Source organism: Myodes glareolus, chromosome 8, assembly GCF_982192425.1.
Source record: "Myodes glareolus chromosome 8, mMyoGla1.1, whole genome shotgun sequence".
Classification (NCBI taxonomy): Eukaryota; Metazoa; Chordata; class Mammalia; order Rodentia; family Cricetidae; genus Myodes; species Myodes glareolus.
The window spans coordinates 100,519,555-100,529,175 of NC_142033.1; positions in this window are offsets into that span (position 1 = coordinate 100,519,555).

Genomic DNA, 9,621 nt, shown 5'->3' on the forward strand with positions numbered 1-9,621 from the left:
CAGATCCTGGGTGCAGGGTGATGACGGGAGAGAGTGACTGACCGCTGTAAAGGATCGTCCAGCACGGAGGCTGCACAGAAGAGGCCTGTGTCCTCCGTGTCTTCGCGCCTGAGGCCACGTGCGGTGAGGGCGCGGTGAGGGCAGAATCACACAGGGCTGGGGATGCAGCGGGAATGACGGGCTGGCATCTGGGAGGTCCAGTGTACTTCTGGGCCCTCTCCTATGAGCGAGCTACAGCAGTCCTCTGAGGGCCTCCTGGAAGGTAGCAGTTCACTGTACTCTCCTTTCTGGCTTTGGTACGTAATCTTGGAGACCCCAGGGAAGTCAAACGCTTTTGTCCTCGTCTCCGTGTGAGCATTGGGAGAGCTGGGACAGCCCACAGCTCGCCCTCCTCACCAGCTACACAGGCTCTACTCTGAGGCAGTAGGAGGAGGTGAAGTTTGGGCTGCCCCTTCCGGGTTGCGGGCTTCGGTGCGAATGTGAGTGTGGTGCCCACAGAAGACAGAAAGGGGCATCAGAAGCCCTGGAACTCGAGTTACTAAGAGCTGTGAGTGCCAGGTGGGCCCTGGGGCTAAGCCCCTCCTCTGCAGGAGCATTCAGTGTTCTTAACCACTGAGCTACCCCCACCCCGACCCCAATATTTTTCCTTTATTGGATGTACAGAGACAGCCCTGCTAACAGCCTAGAACTATGCCTAGGGTACTGGGTTTGAGACACAAAAGTGGGAGGTTTTTTTCTTTCACTTCCTAAAGCACACATGCCTCCTACTTCCTAAATGAAACTTCTGAAAACTTAATTTTCACATTTTTACCACCAGGCTTGTTTGCTTCTGTGTGTGAGTGTTCACCTTCATGTCTGTCTGTGCACCTGGTGTCCATGGAAGTCGGAAGAGGGCATTGGATCCTCTGGAGCTGCAGTAATAGAGTCTCCATGTGGGTGCTGGGAATCGAACCCAGGTCCTCTGCAAGAACAGCCGGTGCTGTTAACTGCTGAGCCATCTCTCCAGCCCTACAGCAGCTTTCTGTCAGGGATTTGTACAGGCCAGTCTTGAATTCATGATCCCCCTGCCTCAGCCTCCTAAGTGCTGGAATTAGAGGCCGAAGCCAAAACACCTGACTGCTAAATTTTCTTTTAAAGTGGCAGGGTGGGGGTGGGGTGGGGTGAGGGGGCGAGGTAGGCGGGGTGGGGAGATAGCCCAGAGTTGAAGAGTGTAAATAGCATTCATGTTAGGTGACTCACGACCACAGCTAACTCCCCACTGACAGGCACTGCACTCCTGTGTACATCCTCATATAATACACATAAATAAAAATAAAATAAGCCTTAAAAAATATGGCCTCAGCCAGGTGGGGATGGTGCCCTCCGCAGTACCACCGCCCTCGTCCTGTCTCTGAACATTGTTGTTACACTGATGTGTGTGGTTCTGTGTGCACATGCGTGTGTAGTGGTTAGAGGGTAATTTGTGGGGACTTGGTTGCAAGCCTCTTTACCCACTGAACTGTTTTGCCAGTCAAAACTCTAGACTTTTTCAGCATCATGGCAACCTGTTTTGAGGGCTAAATGGCTGCACTCATCATTCAGATTTTACAGTTCCGTTGTGGTTTGTCTTTGGGACTTGTTTTTCAAGGTTTTACATGTTGTGGGGAACAACTTACCATAAATTATGAATGACATTGTGTAGAATGAGGGCCGGCTTGTTGGGGTATGAGGGCCAGCTTGTTGGGGTATCTGTTCCCACCTGGTACCCAACAGCCGGCAAGTCCCAAAGAAAATTACACACAGGACTCCATAAGATTATAAGCTGATTGGTCCATTAGCTCAGGTTTCTTGTTAACTCTTACAGCTTATATTAACCCATTATTCTCATCTATATTAGCCATATGGCTTGGTACCTTTTTCAGCTGCCAGCTTACATGTTGCTGCTTCGGTGGTCTGCGCGGGAGTGGCAGAGGGAGCTTCCTAGAATACTTCCAGTCTCTTTGCTCCACCTCTACTTCCTGTCTGGCTTTCCCGCCTATACTGCCTGCCTGGCCAATCAGCGTTTTATTAAAATATGATTGACAGAATACAGATAATTCTACCACACCAACATTTGGTCGGTAAATCTAATGACAAGGAAGGGATTCAGGACCTGCACAGCCTCCCTTGCTCATTCATTCCTTTGATATCAGCCCAAATCCTCTCAGTTTATAAGACTTGCACAATATTTTGGGGGATAGGGTCACATGTAGCCTAAGCCGACTTCAAGCTCACTCTGTAGCTGAGGATGATCTTGAACTCCTGATCCTCCCACCTCCACTTCCTGAGTGCTGGGGTGACAGGCGTTTATCACCGTGCCTGGCTACAGAGCTCATTCCTTACTCAGGGTCAGTTTTGTCTCTTTTGCCCAGGGGTGGCTGGCCGCCGAGCTGTACTGAGGCCACCCATTCTCAGTAAGACAGGCTTTAAGAAAGTCTGCTGGGTCTGAGAAAGGAACTGAGCCCAAGGAGAAAAGAAGGACAGGGAACGGTGTAGCCAGAGAGACCAGGAGGAACCAGCAGGAGTTCCACTTGACAGAGGGTTCCAAGAGTGTGGAGCCACCGGGGCATAGAGAAGCTGGGGAACTTTGGAGCCTGTAGGCAGCTCTTAGGGGGAGGTGAGTTCCGGAAGGCGCTGAGAGGAGGAGCCACAAGGGAAGCAGGGGGGGGGGGTTGTAAGTAGCACAGTGACAAGAATCTCCATCGGTGTATCCCCAAGAGGAGACTTGTAAGAGTGCAAAGTCCCAAGAGAGGTGGGACACTTCTCACAGAGATCCACATGATGGGGACCTAGTAGGGTAGAGACAGGGCAGGGAGCTCTGTGGTGACACCCAGTAGAAGGGGACAGGCAAGTGGTTAGGAGCAGGAAGGGGGAGGCAGCTGCAGAGGTGCAAGTATCTTAGTAAGTAGAATCGTCCACATGGTGGGGCCCAAAAGGCACTGAAAGGAGTATGTCCACCATGGTGTGGCCCCAAAAAGTGTTGCAGGGAGTTGCTCACATGGTAGGCAGGACTTAGGTGCACAACAGGAAGAGAGGACCCTTGCTGAATAGGTGAGGAGAGATGAATCGTTAACTATGGTGGAAGGAGGAAGCTCCTGAAGGCAGACCCTAGAATCAAATTTGGTGGACGGCAAAAGCCAGCAGAAGCGAATGAGCCAGACAAACCTTCCGTGAGTCAGATCAACAGTTCGGTTCAGAATGGCATCCACACTCCCCATCCCTCCCAGCCCCAGGGAAAGTCCGGTTGTCCAGCTCTGCTCCCCCCTCCCCGCTTTTCTGCTGGAGAACCCGGCAAAATAACACATAGATAAATTAATAAAAAAATAGAAATGCCAGGTTCTCCCCTTAATCCATAAAGCCTGTTGGTACCTCACCTCCCTCCTTCCTTGCATCTGTGGCTTGTCCTCAAGGGGAAAACCCAGCACATAAAGGATGTGATTCTGCCTCTATGAGTCCACTGCCCACTGATCTGTGTCCTTTGGGAAACCCTCCTAAACCACAGCAGGAAACTTTTAAATGCCACACTCTGGCTGGGGAGCGCGAGCTGCTCTTGTAGAGGACTGGACTTGATTCCCAACACCTGCACAGTGACTCACACAGTGGCCAAAGCTTCCAGGGGCTCCGGAACCCCCTTCTGACCTGGGCAGTCCCCAGAGTACACACAGTGAGCAGACCTGTAGGCAAAACACACATCTGTGTAAAGTTACAATATATTTTTAATTTTATAAACAGGGTGGGAAAGGGCTTGCCTAGTGTGTACAATGTCCTGTGTCCCATCCTTGGCACTAAAAAATAAAATAATGGCCGGGTAGTGGTGGCGCACACCTCTAATCCCAGCACTAGAGGCAGAGGCAGGAGGATCTCTGTGACTTCAACAGCCTGGTCTACAGAGCGAGTTCCAGGACAGGCTCCAATGCTACAGAGAAATCCTGTCTCAAAAAAACCAATCAACTAACATACAAAAAAATAAATAAAATAATGAATATAAATGAACCGTTTCTGTTGTTTTCTGATGGTCAAAACACTCTAGTCCCACAGTGAAGGCTCATCTTGAACTCAGATATTTTCTCACAGCGAAGGGAAAAGTAGCGACTCAAGCATCTGGTAAGGGTTTCATTGTAGTTTTGTTTTTATTGTTGCGGAAGTTTTGGAGGGTTGTGGTGGTGGTGGACAGTTCGTTGCGTGGTTTTTTTGTTTTTGTTTTTGTTTTTTGTCATACTCTGTAGATCAGGCTGGACTTGAACTCATGGAGATCCACCTGCCTCTGCCTCCCAAGTGCTGGCCTTAAAGGCATGTGCCACTGTGTCTGGATATCTTTGGAACACTTTGCTTCTGTTTGCTCATGGAATCAGGGCAGAACGGTGTTGCTCTCCTTAAGGAAGACTTGGGAGCCAGATGAGCCCACAAGCCTTCACAGTCACATGATCTTAGACTGAAAGACTTCTATCTGAAACCGGGTGCTGGCACACTTGGGGAAAAAGTCATGCACCATTCCGGGTTCAGAGTCTCTGCTCCCTGACCCTACTCTGCCATCAAAGAACCGTAAGGCCAAATAAACCTTTCCCTAATGTGTTGCCTTGGTCACCGTGTTTTACCGCAGCAGCAGGCCAGTGGCATGCGACTTCACGGGGAAAAGAAATGGGCACATACGTCATATACGCCACTCAAGAATATTCTTTGAAGCCAGGTGGTGATGTGCACACCTCTATTCCCACTTCTAAGCCCAGCACTCAGGAGGCAGAGGCAGGCGGCTCTCTGTGCGTTCCGGGACAGCCAGGGTGACACAGTAAGGCCCTGTCTTAAAAAAACAAAACAACAACAGTAACAAAATTTACTCTTTGAGTATCGGCAAGCTGCTAGGTAGGAACTGACAATGACCAAGACAGACAAGGGTTTGCATCTGTGGAATACAGAGGAGACAAGCCGCAGTGAGGGAACACTGAAGGAAAAATGGGGAAGAAAGTTGGGTCTCCAGAGTGCTCAGACCTGTGCCCAGAACCCTCAAAAAAAGCCTGATCCAGCGTCTACAACAGTTCCAGGAAGGCTGGGACAGGAGGACAAAGACTCACTGGCTAGGAAACCCAGCTGAACAGAGAGCAGTGAAAGATCTGATAGCAACTCACACATGAGAAAAGAAAGGGAAAGGAGAGAGGTGGAGTAAAGAGGAGGAGGAGGGGAGAGGAGGCCTGTGGCCCGAAGGAAGGAACACTATGATAAATAATATTGGACAGTCCAAGTTAGTTGGACAGCTGTCAGAAAAGATTCTTGAGGCAGTAATATTTTATCATGAAACCTGAGAATGAGTTCATTGCATCAAGAGCCAAAACATCGGATAAGGGAATCGTGGTGCAAAGGCCCTGGGGCAGATGGTACCCGGGAAAGTTCTGAGGCCCTGCCCCAGCCCTGACTTGATGGTTATAGATGAGAAGAAAAGGTGTAGACAAGGAAGAAGAAGAGGAGAAGAAGAGGAAGAGAAGAGAGAGACAGAAACAAAGGAAGAGGGAGAGGAAGGAGGAGGGGAGAGAAGGAGAGGGTGGAAAGGGGAGAAGAGAGAAGGGGGAAGGAAAGAAAAGGAGAGAGGGGAGAGAAGAGAAGGAGAGAGGGGAGGGAAGAGAAGGAGAAGGAGGCAGGAGGGAGGGAAGAGAAGGAGAAGGAGGAGGGATGGGGAGGAAAGAAAGGGAAGGAGGAGGCTGATCTGGAGCTGTGCCCTCACCATATGGTGGGTTGGTAGCAAAATGACGACTGACTTTCCCTAGAGTGAGCCTAGATCTGCCCCTCTCCTACATGTGCGTGTGTGCGCGTGTGAGGGACAGTCATAGTCTCATCTCCAAAGTGGCATCGCTTGTTGTCAGAGGCCGCTTGTTTGTTTTCCAGCTACCCAGACTCCCGAAATAATCACACAGAAACCATATTATTTGTGATACTGTTTGGCCGATAACTTAAGTATATTTCTGGCTACCTCATATCTTAATCCATCTCCAGTAACTGAGTATCGCCACAAGGCTGTGGCTTACCAGGTAAAGTTCTGGTGTCTGTCTCTGGCGGGACTACATGGCTTCTCTCCAACTCTGCCTCCTCTCTTCCAGCATTCAATTTAGTTTTCCCTGCCTAGCTCTGCTCTACCCTATCACAGGCCTAAGACAGTCTCTTTTTTAACCAATGGTATTCACAGCATACAAATGGGAATCCCACATCAATCACTGAGCTCTAATGCAGTTCCCAACTGTTAGAAATGAGTCACTAACTCAAACACATCGAAATGAGGAAGATGGCCTCACCTGCTAAAAGAAGAAATACCAGTTTATGACTTCTTTATCAAATCACCAGAGATTTGTCCCGAGGTGCCACTAACCACAGACACAAATGCTCCCGAAGAGATGCATCAAAGGTTGAATGACAGACAGGGTGCAGAAGATACATGTGTGACCAAAGAGCAGGGTTGGAGATGAGGCGTCAAGATTGACATCTGAGGGGCTGGAGAGATGGCTCAGTAGCTGAGAATGCTTACTTTGTAAGCAGGGGGCCCTGAGTTCAAACCCCCAGCAACCACGTAAAAGGCCGAGCAGGGCAATGTGGGTCTGCAGCTCCAGAACTGAAAATGGGAAGAGCTGATGAGTGAGCCTCAGGCTCGGGAGAGACCCCAACTCAGAGAAACAAGGACCGCAACAGAGGACGGCACCCACACGGACCTTGGGCCTCTGCATAGGGTCTGCATGAACACACACAAGCCTGGGACACGGCTGTCAAGAAGTTAGTACTAAAAGGCCCTCACACCCCATAGTGGCTCACATTGAACCTGGGATACCCAGGGAACTAGCTCACCATCTGGATGTTGTGAAGAATTTTTTTCATTGAAACATTCTGTCCTGGAAGGAAGCTATTAAGACTCAGGAAGTAGCTAGGTGGTGGTGGTGCATGCCTTTAATCCTGGCACTCAGGAGGCAGAGGCAGGTAGATTTCTGTGAGTTCGAGGCCAGTCTGGCCTACAAAGAGAGTTCCAGGACAGCCAGGGCTGTTACACAGAGAAACCTTGTCTTTAAAATAGAAAAAGGAAAAAAGAAAAGAAAAAAAAAGACTCAGGAAGTAAACAATAAACAACTCACAAGTCTCAGGGAGTCCCTGAAACTTATAGCATTCATAAGCCCCACCCTGAGTTATATAAGCAGTGAGGTTGAGAATCTCAGAAAGTCCTGCAGGGGTTCCAGGGATGCAGTTCTTGAGAGTTATCGTGCTGCTGATATCATGGGCTTGCTGATATTACAGTCTTTGAGTCATCCATGGTCCTGTAAGTAACCCCAACACACAAATTAGTTCATCAAGTTGGACTTTGGTAGGATCATTTCTTTGGTCTGAGGTCAGATCTTTAGATGGGGTGAGCAGAGGTTTTCCCAGGAAAAGTTACCTAGGACCCCCTCAGTATTCCTAGTGACCATTTGCTGTGCATACTCCTAATGTTACAATTTGTTTGATTTTCATGCTCTTATTGCTCCCTCAATCCTGTAGGAAACACAATTCCCCAGTGTAGGGGGCATGGAGGTCCTGCGCTCACAAATAATTACTAAGGTTAAACACACAGGGTTGCTCCTTCAAAGGAAGGCACGGATAACCTGCTATCTGCCCAGAAGTCTGGAAGCAGATGTGGTTAATAGTCTGGTGACCTTTGTACTTTCTGTGTGGCCAAGACAACATCTGATCTCCCACGGAAACTTCTTGTGATCTTTTCTCAGTCAATCTCAGAACTCATCATTTTTTTTATTTAAAAAAAAAATATTTTACATACCAACCCCAGTTCCCCCTCCATCCTCTTCTTCTATCCCCCTCCTCCCCTCCATCTCACCCCACATCCACTCCCTTGGGGAGTCAACAAAGTCTGGCATACCAAATTGAGGCAGGACCAAGCCCCTCCCCCTGTATCAAGGCTGAGCAAGGTGTCCCTCCATAGGGCCCCCCACCAACAGATCAAGTCACATAACAGTCACTCACATTCAGAGAGTCTAGTTCAGCCCCATGCAGGTTCCCCAGCTGTCAGTCCAGAGTCTGTGAGCTCCCAGTCGCTGAGGTCAGCTGTCTCCATGGTTTTCCCAGCATGACCTTGACCTTCCTCACCCACCTGGCCCCTCCTCCCTCTCTTCAGCTGAACTCCCGGTGCTCAGCCCAGTGCTTGGCTGTGGGTCACTGGGTCTACTTCCATCCGTTACTGGATGTGGCTACGGAACGTGTCACATGTACTTTGCAAAGAGTTTTGATGAGGTCACATCTGATCTTTACTTACTTTGTGCTTTCTTGTGCAGAGGGATTGAGTCGATTATCACCAGGAAAGTGTTCACCAAATTGTGCTGGGCTTCCATACGCCTGACACAAACCACTTGGGGTCAGACTTCCAGAGTTTGAAACAACACCAGCCGCTTAGTCTTTTTGAAGCCAACTGCCTTCTGCCTCCTGCGGATTGTTACTGGGCAGACCTGGGAGGTTGCAGAGATCCCAGGGGTGTAGAAACAATTTACCAAGTGACAGACATCTTGACCTTGAGAGGGGAAACAATTTTTCACTTTTAAACTCAAATTTTTCAATTTTTTTTTTAAAATTTAAAATAAAAATATTTTTTTTTAAAAAAAAATAGTCTTTCAGGCAAGTAATCGTCTCTGATGAACCCGGGCAGTCCCGGTTTGCTGTTGTTTGGTTTGTTTAGCGATTCTTTAGAGGGGAGGTTTTCATTGTACTGAGGTGAAAGGCAGCTTCCAAGGAAGAGGTAGGGAAGTGATGGGGAGGTTTAAACATATTGATGCATGTTGTATGAGGGGAGAGAAAGGCGGAGGGGTGGCAGGAGAAGTGGCCTCAGAAGCAGCAGGATTGCCACAGACTTCCAACTTCCTTCCTCTCAAATTGCAGGGCATCAACTCAGTCGCTCCTCCTTCCCAGTCTGAGGTCCCGGCAACCTCGGCACTGACTACAATGTAGCGACTCCCCCCGACAAGGCTTGAGACACTCTTCCTCGAAATGGTGCCAAACTGTCCGGAAACGCTCAACTCCTCCCTCATCACCCGCCTCTAAAGCCCGGTGTGGTGGCACATGTCATCCTGCAACTCGGGATGTGGAGGCAGGAGGACCAGTTCAAGGGCACCCTAGCTGCACAGGGTCATCCTGGGCTACATGGGGAGTTAGGGGTCAGCATGGGCTACGTGGGGAGTTAGGGGTCAGAATGGGCTACGTGGGGAGTTAGGGGTCAGCATGGGCTACATGGGGAGTTAGGGGTCAGCATGGGCTACGTGGGGAGTTAGGGGTCAGAATGGGCTACGTGGGGAGTTAGGGGTCAGCATGGGCTATGTGGGGAGTTAGGGGTCAGAATGGGCTACGTGGGGAGTTAGAGGGTCAGCATGGGTTATATGGGGAGTTGTTAGAGGGTCAGCATGGACTACATGGGGAGTTAGAGGGTCAGCATGGGCTACATGGTGAGTTAGAGGGTCAGCATGGACTCCATGGGGAGTTAGAGGGTCAGCATGGGCCTCTAGAAACCTCCTCTGGGAAGGGAATGGGGTTCTCATTTGTTTCCTGTTGCTGTGATAAACACCATGATGAAAAGCAGCCGAAGCAGGAAAGGACTTT